This window comes from Eumetopias jubatus, unplaced genomic scaffold (genome assembly GCF_037043125.1).
Source record: "Eumetopias jubatus isolate StellerSeaLion01/CBP00866 unplaced genomic scaffold, mEumJub1_p1.0 scaffold_15, whole genome shotgun sequence".
Lineage (NCBI taxonomy): Eukaryota > Metazoa > Chordata > Mammalia > Carnivora > Otariidae > Eumetopias > Eumetopias jubatus.
Genome location: NW_028274821.1, coordinates 38,699,223 through 38,712,513, shown reverse-complemented (window position 1 = coordinate 38,712,513; position 13,291 = coordinate 38,699,223).

Sequence of the window (13,291 nt, the reverse complement as noted above, 5' to 3'; positions counted from 1 at the left end):
CAAGTAGAACAGAATCAAAACCCTGTGTTTGGTACCTGATTAAAAGTACAGATGACAGGGCTGTGCCTCCATTTTGTGTGATTACAAATTAAATGGCAAAAGATAAGCAGTATTCCTTGAATTTAGGGACATTTTCTTTTCTTTCTTTCTTTCTTTCTTTCTTTCTTTCTTTCTTTCTTTCTTTCTTTCTTTCTTTCTTTCTTTCTTTTTCTTTCTTATTGGTTAATTGAATCTCAAAAAGTCACATAAAAATGACTTCATTGCAAAATACAAGACAGTTTTTATTTCTTCAACATGGAGATGGTCAAGTTAAATGTGTAGGACATACTGGAGAAACAGTGACTCCAGTTATATTCATCTTTGATATACCTGGGGATCTTTTGCAAAGACCTTATCTTTAGGCCATCTCTCTCTCTGTGTGGTTCAGTGATTTATTTATTTATTCATTGTTTCATTCATTTATTCACCACTTCTCTCAACACAATCAACAAAATATTTCATTACATTTTTAAGGTTTCTTTAAGCCTTATAATCTAAAATATAAACTTGTCCATTGCTCTTAAGGAGATTACAGTGTATAATGATGTTTAACATTTTTGTGATTTGTAAATTTCCTAGTGTAAAAAATGCCAGCTCCCTTCCTCACCCACATACCTCCACTTTTAAAATAGTCAAAATATTTATTACTTTCTTTGACTAGATTAGTTGATCCTGAATTATACTCCATTATTACCAAATATATCTCTAATTGTAGAATTTATCAGACTCTGGAATAATTTCTGCTTATTTACCTATTGTTTCTCTAGGTCAGATCCCAGGATAATATTCATTACCATTGTACTGTCAAGGTTTGGCAGTTTAGTTAAAGTGGTTAAGAGTACAGAATTGAGTAAGGCCCAGCTCTTGCAACTTTTCTGACCTTGATTGAGTTTCTTATTTCTCCAAGTTTCATTTTTCCCTTTCTGCATGCAAATATACATCTGTATCTCATAGGGTTGTGAGGATTAAACAATTTCCTGGTACCTAGTATTGTATGTTTAAGCTACTATTAATATTAATGATAACTGAATGACACAATGGTATGACTTCAGCAATGTTTAAAATATTTTTTAAATACAATGGTTTAAAATTCTGGAAATAATACACATAATATTAGGATATTCTATGGGCAATGCTCAAAGTTTATATGAATCCAAATAAACAAATCAAACAGGAAAAAAAGAAAAAAAAATCACCATATTCTCTCCTGCCTTGTTAATTTTAGATTCATGATTTGCAAAACTATGGAAATTCAGAGAAGGAAGAGATCACATTCAGCTGGAAATATCTAGAACAATTGCTTTGTGAAGGAAATGCTGTTTGATTTGGTTAATTGAATCTATAAGAGCTGAACACTGATGTGGGCATTCCTGTCAAAGGCAAGAGCATATTACAATAAGGCAGTGAAGAAATAGAGCAAAGTGTGTTTGGAAGCAGTGGCTGGTATATGTAGAGAGAAGAGAGCAATAAAAGAAAATTTTGATCCAGAATATAGAGAACTGTGAATGTTAGGATGAGGTATTATTGAGTAAGGACATTTTTAAATGGAAGATGATTGGGGAATGCAGAGGAGATTGAGTTTTATAAGCAGGACAATAAATTATTATAGCTATGTTTAAAAGGAAGTAATCTGATAGTATAAATTTAGGATGGATACTAATTTGACTTTTAGATAATCTGTTTATATACTCTTTTTTTGCCAAGTATTCTTACTTTTAGAAATAAAAGTTTTTCACATTTGCTAGTGGGAAACAGGGAGTTCCCTTGAGTAATGAACATGCTTCAGTTAGTGCAGATATTCATCCTCTTGCATAAAGTCCATGATATGCTTATTCTGATATATGTCTGAAATAACTGGTATGAGCAGACTTTGGGAAATGTTGTGATTAAACTGCTAAAGAGAGTCTTCCAGATGTTTGTTATGGTTTAATACATTCTATTGCCACTTAATCTCGGATAAAAACATTAGATAGTCATTAAAAAACATAGTGCTAATGCCTCATATCAATCTCATTTACAGTTTAGCTAAAGGAGTGGCTTGAAACTTGGTTCTTCTATTTTGTGTTGTTACTGTTTTTCAAGTACAGCTTTTCATTGATTTGTTTCAGTCAAACTCAATAGCTTCTGTCAACCAATTGCAAGATCAAGTATGAAGACAGTGGATACATTGTAGCTTTTGATGGGCCAAAGGATCCCTGCCCTGTGAACTATTTGGTGAGTTATGTTTCCTAAAACCAACTGGGTTACAAGTGTGAGGTTACCATGGAGAGTGTTGCCTTTTATTCTTTAGCTTTTCCTGACTAAAGTAAATTTCATGGCCAGTGTGAAAGTTCAATTCTGAACATAATCACACTGCCTGAGCTCACAAATAAACTAGATTAAAACCTCCTGCAATAGTGTATACTCTTTGAATGAACAGAAGGCCATTGGGGGCATCAAGAGACATATTCTATTGTGCATTCTGATATCCACTTATCATCTAGACACAGTGACATTCCTTTCTGCTCATTAGAAAATGTCAATTATGCAAGTTGTCCAATTGCTTTCATCTACTTAGTGACACCCTCATATTACAGAAATGGAGAGTTTAAGTTCTTAACCTGTGTTTTCTGTGAAGTTGCATTTAAATTATCCATTAGATTTATAATAATAAAGTAATTAATATATTTTAATAAATGAGGAAATAATACCATTACATTTCACTGATCTGAGTGCTTTGATTAATAGCTAATATGCCTCAACTATAAAAATGATAATTATAATGCCTAAGTAGAAACTTTTACCATGCCAAGAAAACAGATTTTAAAATTGATCTAATTAATCTAATTATATCTTTTAACACTTAATATTATAGCAGGTTAGGGACAGAACAATTCCTTTACTTCATTTGGAAAAAACAAGGTTTTGTTTTTATATTTCCGGTATGTAACATTTAGATCAGTCAATAAGAAAAGATTTGACTTACTTTAAAATATCCTGTGAAACTACATCCATATATAACCAATTTCAACAAATGAATTCTTACCTTTTGAATTAATTTTTCAGTCTTGGTACCAATTAACGGACTTTGTATCATTTCATGGGTTGGCTATTTTAGGAGACTTCAATGTGACTGTTTTAACACTTCCACTGACACTTGCTAAGAAAGTGGGAAAAGTGCACTTTTTTTTAAATCAAAAAGCCTTAGGAATATTCCTTTTGGGAAAAGAAGATAGCACTATGTAGCACTATGTGATAATAAGTAGTGAGTAATGTCATCAAAGATCAAAGAATAATTAGAAATCAGAATAATAATTTGAGTTAATTTTTGTTTTGTTTTGTTTTTCTAAACTGACCCTGAAGGCTGAAGGCTAAGGTTCTTGTATAGTTGTTGACTTTTGGCTACTTAACTGTATGATGTTGGTCAATATATTTAACACATGCACCTAAATTCTTAATCTATAAAATGAGCCTCATGACTTGTTTTGCTTTAAAGTTTAAGGTTATAATAAGAAAACATATATAAAAGTACTTTGTAAATGATAATCTTTGAGAAATATAATGCATCAAACTACTTAATAATTATTACTATCTTTTAAAATAAGTATATACAGAATATCATGCTCCCAATTTATCTTAAATTTGTTGATCCCTACTTACAAAAGGCAGAATTAATTAAGCTCATAAATGGCTAGGTCTGGAAGATAATCTAGATAATAGGGAAATTTGCTCATTTTGAGAATTCAAAAAAGATTATACAACATCTTTAGGAAGATTGGACATGAGTTTCTGCTTGTCATGGTTTAGTCATGGGAGGCAATTTCAATTGACATGTCCCTTTGCTTTCTAGGAATCTATTCTTCACAAAGGAAGGTTAAATTAGCCATATTATAAATTATTTAATGTTCTTCCTTTTTACAACCACTTGTTCTCTCAACGTCTTATTACTCCATAATGTATTTACAGATTGTTAAAGAAGTGAAAAGTTAAAATAACTAGTATTACCATTATTTGGCATTTTCTGAGTCATTTCTTCCTGTTTTTAAGAACTGTTGATGAGGGCACCTGGGTGGCTCAGTCGTTAAGCGTCTGCCTTCAGCTCAGGTCATGATCCCAGGGTCCTGGGATCGAGTCCCGCATCAGGCTCCCTGCTCCGCGGGAAGCCTGCTTCTCCCTCTCCCACTCCCCCTGCTTGTGTTCCTGCTCTCGCTATCTCTCTCTCTGTCAAATAAATAAATAAAATCTTTAAAAAAAAAAAAAGAACTGTTGATGAGACACTTCTTTGATCTTCCCATTACCAATTGTTACTTGTATGCAAGATGATCATTTACTTTTCTGACCTTCCCTCAGCTCAGGAAGTTCACCTCTTTTCCTTTTCAAATAATTATTTGCATACCCAGAACAGCTATTATTGCTGATGTAATTGCAGTTGTTGGTGATGTAATTTTTTTAAAGATTTTATTTATATTCGAGTATGAACAGAGGGGGAGGGGCCCAGAAAGAAGGAGAAGCATACTCCCCGCTGAGCAGCTGGATCCCAGGACCCTGGGATTATGACCTGAGCCAAAGACAGACACTCAGACCAAAGACGCTCAACCAATTGAGCTACCCAGGCATGCCAGTGATGTAATTTTTATTATTATATCTGTTTTACTTTCTGTAAGCTACTTAGGGTAAATGTTAAATGGGAAGTATTTAGAATGAAAAAGAAAAAGTACACTAAAGAGTGATTTCTCTGCACACTCACCCTGAGAAAATTAATCTCTCTCTATTCTGCCTTTTAAAAGAATACTCTTTGTGCCATCATTTAACACTATTAAAATTCTACCTTTTATTTAAGTTGGTTGTTACAAGTCTCTCCCACAAGATTATAAACATCTTGAACACAAGGTTTATTCAACCTGGAGATTGCATGATATCAAAGTAATGGTCTGGCTCATAGACATACCCTCAGTAAATATTAGTTGAAATGAACCCTTTCATCTTTGCATAATCCAGAGAAGTTATAGACTAATAGATATTTTGTGGGACCTATTTAATTCAAATTAAGATAATGATGAGCACCTAATTTGCTTTGGTAATGGTAAAAATCTTTCAGGATTATAACAGTAAACAAAATAGGCATTGCCCTACCTTGAGAATTTTAGTCTAGTGTGAAAGACAGAAAATTAAAATAATAAAATATAGTGAGTACTTTTTAAATGAAAAACTGCCTGAATCAGTACTTTACCAGTTTGGCCTCAATTTTCATTTTTACAAAACGAGATAAACAAATCCTGCTTAAGGTAGTCAATAGGGTTAAAAAAAATAACAAGTATTCTATACAAAGAAGGAAGACGTGGATATGATAAAAAATTAATAATAAAAGATGCTGGAGAATTCACAGAAAGAGGAAACACATAAGACTCTTTGTGTCATTTAAGTTTTCTCTGCACCTTTTACAGATTACGACTATGAACAGGTTATCTCTATACTGTTGTTGGATATGAACAGCAATGTCATTAACATCTAAGGCTTTTGACCACTACTATTGTGGTGAGTTTGCATGCCATGTTAAGTGACTCCCATCTCCAATAGGGAAAAAGTGCTGTTATGCAAATTATTCTAGAATTTGCTTCTTGACTCTAAGATATCAGTGTGAGAATAATCTCTCAGAACTATAGTTCTTTCTAAATCATGAAGATGAGAAGAAAAAGACATTGAGGAAAATTTTTTTGAGACTCTTCCAGAGCAGATAAATACTTCAGTTTGTTATATGATATAACTCTGAGATACAATCTAGTGAAATATTGAACATGACAGAATACAATAAATCAAACTGATATATAAACAGAAAAAATATTATTTTTTTAAAAGATTTATTTATTTATTTGACAGGGAGAGACACAGCAAGAGAGGGAACACAAGCAGGGGGAGTGAGAGAGGGAGAAGCAGGCTTCCCGCCGATCAGGGAGCCCGATGCTGGGCTCAATCCCAAGACCCTGAGATCATGACCTGAACCGAAGGCAGACACTTAATGACTGACCCACTCAGGCGTCCCTAGAAAAAATATTCTAAATGAAATATAAGCAATTTAATACAGCATTATATTAAAAGACTTCTGTGATATGATTTACAACTTTTTAATCTAAGACTGCAAGGATCATTGAAGATGGGAAAAACCACTAATGCAGTTCTCTATATTAATGGATGAATGTAATCACCTTAGATATGAAAAGGACATCTGATAATTTCAACATTTATTCTTGATTAAACAACAAAACTCTTATGAATCTAAATTTAGAGAGAAACTTCTTATCATGAGGAAAAGACAACTGTTAGAAATCAATAGCAAACATGATACCTATTATGGAAGCTCTTAAAAACCTTTCTATTGAAATTAGGAACAAGATATTGAAAACTACAATCACTGGCATAATTTTAGTATTTCCTCATCATGACCAACATGATAAGGCAAAAATAGATTAAGCTGAATTAATATTAAAAAGGAGATAAGGGGCGCCTGGATGGCTCACTCATTAAGCATCTGCCTTCAGCTCAGGTCATAATCCCAGGGTCCTGGGATTGAGCTCCATACTGGGCTCCCTGCTCCACCAAGAGCCTGCTTCTCCCTCTCCCACTCCCCCTGCTTGTGTTCCCTCTCTAGCTATCTCTCTCTCTGTTTCAGATAAATAAATAAATAAACAAATAAAAATCCTAAAAAATTAGAAAGTAAAAAGATGATAAAATGTATTATTTTTAACCCTCAAATTCAAGGGCATATGTATTGGTGCAGATTTTCTAATTTGTTTATGCCTACTCAAATAAGGAATGTACATTCAGCTTTTACAGATCTACTTGATAGTTACTCATGGATTGATTAAAGAGTATATTTAGAACATATTCTTTTATGCAAATTAAAAAGCATCAAAGAGAACAATGGTTAAATAAATTAATATATCAATTATATGGAACATTATGCAGTTTATTAAATAATGAGTTGTATCTCTCTGTAGTAGATGGAACAGATTGTTCATTATACAGTGTTGAAATATTAAATAATGGATACACATATAACATATATATAATTATATATATATAATTGAAGACTATCATATATAATATATATTATATATATGTGTATAAATATTCTGGAATAGTACTTACATAATGTTTGATTCAACTCAACTCAATTTATTGTGTCTATATTGAAATCTCCACTACACCAAGATTTGTTAGGCATTCACACTTTTTTAAAAAATACTTCCTTTTCAGGGAACTCTCTTACACTGTTGGTGGGGATGCAAACTGGTGCAGCCACTCTAGAAAACAGTATGGAGTGTCCTCAAAAAGTTAAAAATAGAAATACCCTATGAACCAGCAATTGCACTACAGGGTATTTACCCAAAGAATACAAAAACACTAATTCAAAGGAATACATGCATCCCAATGTTTATAGCAGCATTATCAGCAGTAGCCAAATTATGGAAAGAGCCCAAATGTCCATCAACTGATGTATGGATAAGAAGACATGTCTATATAGATATAGATGATATATAGAAATATATATATAATAGAGTATTACTCAGCCATAAAAAAGAATGAAATCTTGTCATTTGCAATGGCATGGATGGAGCTAGAGAATATTATGCTAAGCAAAATAAGTCAGTCATAGAAAGACAAATACCATATGATTTCACTCATATATGGAATTTAAGAAACAAAACAAATGATTATAGGGGAAAAAAGGGGAGAGGAAAAACAAGAAACAGATCTTAACTATAGAGAACAGATTAATGGTTACCAGAGTGGAGGTGGGTGGGAATGGGTGAAATACGTGATGGGGATTAAGGAGTTCACTTGTGATGACTAGGTGTTTTATGGAAATGTGGAATGGCTATATTGTACACCTGAAAATAATATTATACTGTATGTTAACTAACTGGAATTTAAGTAAAAACTTAAAAAAAATAAAATGCTTCCTTTCCTCAAAGATTATAGTGCTTAAAAAGAGTTTATCAATGATTAGATAAATTCTTGGTTGTTGAGATAAGACCTAATAAAATTAGGAATATGTAAATGTCATTGTCTGGATATGTTTAATTAAGTATTAAAATAATGCTAGGGAATGATTCTTAATTGTTTTTTGGGGGGGGCTTGAACTCACAACCATGAAATTAAGACCTGAGCTGAGATCGAGAGTCTGAAGCTTAACCAACTGAGCCACTCAGGCACCCCTAATTCTTACAATTTTAATCAAAATATTTGTAAAGTAATGAGACTAATGAATCACTGACCTCTACCTCTGAAATCAATAATATATTTTATGTTAATTAATTGAACTTAAATAAAAGAATCATTAAAAAAATTGTGAAGTAATTTTATGGAAATCTAGTGATTTTTAGATGATGTGTTATTGAGGGCCAATATCTGATAATTATCTCAATCAAGGGACAAAAGCTTTTAATTTGTTTTGTTCTCCCACAGAAAACAGTTTACCCTGGTTTTCTCTGATTTTCAAACAATATTCAGAAAATATAGTTGTCAAGACGGAATAACTTACATAATACAAGGGTTTATTTTTTTTAAAGGTTTTATTCATTCATTTATTTAGAGAGATGGAGGGAGTGATCAGGGGGAGGGGCAAAGGACAAATGGCGAGATTTCTTTTTTTTTTTAATGGCTGAGTAATAACATCTTGTTTATCATGACCTGAGCCTAAACCAAGAGTGGGACACTAACCAATTAAGCCACCCAAGTACCCCAGTACAAAGGCTTATTTTAATTATTTTGTTTTTATTCAGCAACATGTATATTTTCAACATTTTATCAGTAGGGGATTACACCCTCATAGCTCCTTAATCCATCTTAATGCATCAAATTATAAAATACAAATTTGATTTTAAACAATCACTAGATATTTAGTGTATTTATAAATCTATGTTTATATTATTCTTTTTTGTTCCCATTCTAGCACATTTTTTAGGATAATCGTTGAAAAAAGCTTTGTTTCTAAGACCTCAAACTAAGAGACTAAATGAAAACCTCCTAATGCAATTCAGGAAATAAAAAGCTCAAAGTCATACAAAGTCTTAAACAGAATGGGGTAGAGAGAAGAGAGAGAGAGCATGTGTGTCCAAGAAAGCATCTATTCTTAAGATCATCTTCAGTCAAATTTTTGATTAGCAGTCTGAGTTAATTTATAAATTGAAGAATGTTTTGCAAGGTTATTTTCTACCTTCATGGATTCATCAGCATTTTATATACACATCAAGTCTAAGAGTTATAAATTGGATGATATTCTCATTACTGAAAATAAAATTTTATTATTTATCTAACTAAATACTAAGCTCCTGTTTATATTTTCAAGAATTTTTTTTTTTTGTCTTCTGACTTGAGTAAGGCAAATCATTTATTTTATTCATTGCTGACAAGAACACTATTCTGGTGATAATTCTGTTTCTCTGGATAGAGAGCAATGTATTTTCAATCCTTTGTACAGTTTCCCTAACAACCCAGAATTTATTCTTTTACTTGTCACTACTAGAATGCAAGTGACCATTTTCTATAACTATATACAGTTTCAGGATGTCTAGATGGCTGGTGGTTAGTGTCAATCAAACTATTTTAATGGTGCCCATATGTCCAAGGTATTATATGGATAAGAACATTGGGAACAAATTTTTTTTTAAAGGAAATTATATCAATTAGTAATAAGTTTGGCAAACCCTGAATAGGGTATATGTTTTTTTATTGAGAACAAGTTCAAGCTATTTTCAATCTAGGAAATAAAAGTTGATAGAATTTGCTTCAGATGGGATAGTGTCTTTGTCAGTTTAGGCTTCTATAATAGACTACCGTAGACTGGATATGTTAGACAAAAACATTTATTTCTCAGTTTTCGGGGCTGGGATGTTCAAGATCAAGTGATCAAGTGTCTGGGAGCACCTCCTCTTAGATGACCATTTTTCTCATTATATCCTTACACAGTAGAAAGCAGAGAGAGGAAGCAAACTGTTTTGTTTCTTTTTATAAGACCGCTAATTTATTATTTTTTTTTTTGAGAGAGAGAGAGAGAGCGAGCACATGCATGGTGAGGGAGGGAAAGAGGGAGAGGGAGAGAGAACCTTAAGCAGGGTCCATGCCCAGCACAGAGCCCAGCCCAGGGCTCGATCTCCCACCATCCATCCTGAGATCATGACCTGAGCTGAAATCAGGAGTCAAATGCTTAACTGACTGAGTCACCCACGCATCACAAGACCAGTAATCTTATCATGAAGGCTCCACCCTAATGACCCCATCTAATCCTAATTACTTCCCCAAAGCCTCACCTTCTAATACCACTGTGCTGTGGGAGGAGGGTTTCAACATATGAAATTTGGGGAACACAAACATTTAATCCGTAACATAAGCTAACTTACTTTATTTGGAATTACTATTTGGTCTTATTTCCTCTTGCTGGCTTGCTCAGGTCACTGTACCCAGAAACTTTCAGAGAGATATGAGTATTGAGTTTAATTATCACACATATTCATATTCTATTTGCATCTTTAAGGATAATACTGAGCTTAAACATAGCAACAATATCAAGTTTCCTGTATGGGTAACAGAATAAAGTAGGCAAAACCATAGAATACTTACTTTGTGATCTCTTGCTGCAAAAAGCTAAGGAAACTTCAATTAGCTAGATAAATGTATGCAGAGGACCATTACATAACTGGACAGTAGAAGTCTTTTTACAATACGTGTTTTATCTCTAGCTTCATACTATATTGTAACAATATGACTATTTTATATAAAGGTCTGTATCAAGGAAGAACATGACCAGTTACAAATTCTCCTTGAATTAAAAATTTCAAATGCCTTTTATACACTGTAAGGAAAGAATGGGCAACATAGCAAATCTCATCCACCTGGAAGATATATAACATATGTAGAGATTCATAATGGTATTCATAATAACACATAATTCTTGTGTTCTAATAGTATGGTCATGAAGCACTATTACAACAGTTACAGGCTAGTTTGACATATACATATATATATATATATATATATATATATATATATAACCACCCATATCACTTATTTCTCAGAATAGATTTAACAAATTGTCATTAGACTATTGACAATGTGTAGTGGGAAAGTGGGAAGTACAGTAATTTTGGTATATATTAGAAGTAAAGGTACTAAATTAAAAAAAAATGTTGAATGAATAAATGCCCTATGAAGTAGAATGAACTCAGAATCTAGAAGGCTTGGATTTGAGTTTAAATTCTTAGGTTTGTTCCAAGTTTGATATGTACCAATATGTACCAGTAACTTAATCTTTCAAGGCCTATTTTTCTGTTTTTAGAGTAGAGTTTGGTCAAATTATCTCTAGGACAGTTTTTATAGCACAACTCATGATCAGGACTACATAGATGAAAATAACCAAGCCTGGAATCCTATAATGTAGAAAACTGTGAAGACAATACTTTCAAATAAATGTTTTATTGAATACATTATGCTTACAGCTCAAATTTTTACAAATTAAACAAATCCATTTAACCAGCCACCAGATCAAGATATTTAAACATTCCCAGTATGTTCAAAGTTCTATTGTTCCATAAACTCACTAAAGCCCAAAGCTAAACACTATGAAGACTTTTATCACCATAAATTTGCTTTTTAAAATGGTAGTATGTTTGGGGCACCTGGGTGGCTCAGTCAGTTAAGCATCCAACTCTTGATTTCAGCTCAGGTTATGATCTCAGAGTCATGAGATCAAGGCCAGCACTGGGCTCCACGTTGGGTGTGGAGCCTGCTTAAAATTCTCTCTCCCTCTCTCTGTGCCCCTCCACCATCTTAAAAAAAAAAGAGAGAAAAGAAAAAATATATAATATGTTTGGCTTTTTTACTTAACAAGAAGTTTTTGATATTTGCCTTTTTTTTTTTGCTTGTAACATTATCTTTTTTTCTTCTCATTGCTGTATGGTATTCATTGATCATGTATTTATTTCTATATATTACTGAATATAATAACTACAAAATATAGTTTATGTGCATATATATTCATATATATTTGCATATATACATATCATATATATATATATATTTGTACTATTCCAAATTTATTGACAGTGGAGACTGTTGCTAGTCTTAGCTGTTTTGAAGTGCATTGCTGAGAATTTTCTTATATCTACTCTAAAAGGAATGATTTTGGATGGTAAGTTAATTAAAGCTTTAGTAGAAACTGCTAAATAATTTTCCATGAAGGTTATATCGATACATATCCCCATCAGAATTATATGATAGTTACAGTTGTTCCACATGAGTGTCAAGAAATAATAATATTTATTTTAAAAATTGTAGTTATTCTGTTAAGTGTGTGGTGCTATTTTATTGTGATTTTGACTCGCATTTCCCTCCTGAGTAATGGCGATTAAACAATTTTTATAAGTTTATTAGACATTGCATTTTCCTCTTTTGTGAAATGTGAATTTTAGTTTTTAAATATTTTTCTTCAATTATTGAAATTTAGACATTCCTTTTTAATACTATAAAATATTTTTTTTTTCAAAATATGAGCCAGCTAGTCATGGTGATCAAGCTGTATATTTCCTTTTCTCTTTAAGTTCTTTTTTCAGTAATCTCTACAGCCAACATGAAGCTCGAACTCAGGACCCAGAGATCAAGAGTTGCATGCTTTTCTGACTGAGCCAACCAGGCACCCCAATATTTCCATTTCATATCTACTAGACAAATGAAAGTAAGAAATATATTTGATTATTCTAAATTTTTCTTAACTAATGGGATCATTTTGTTGTTTTATCAAAAGATGTGCATATATATTTTTATTATGTACTTTAAATTATAAGAATAAATGTTATTTTATAATAGAAGCAGATTGTTTGATATGAGAAGTAATAAGTGATGAATTAATTGCAGTTACTTTCTTGTAAGATGTACTATGAAACTTGAGGGGCAGAATGTTACCAAGAAATTAAGTAATTTGAACCACATAGAGTTTTTCAAATGGTTAGTTGCTATTTTGAAGTACAAAAAAAAGCAATTAATTCAAGAACTTTAGATAATTATAGATTTCAAACCAAGTTAGGAGCAGAAATAATTTTTTTATAGTATAAAAGTAGTATAGACCTGTCAGCTGAAAAGATTTGATAACATATTAGTGACTTCTTTAAAAAATGTTTTCTGTTTTCACAATACATGTCAATCTAGAAAGAAATAAGAAACCCTTTATATATTATAATACAGATCCTAAACTTTTGGGGTTATATCTCCATAAGCCCAT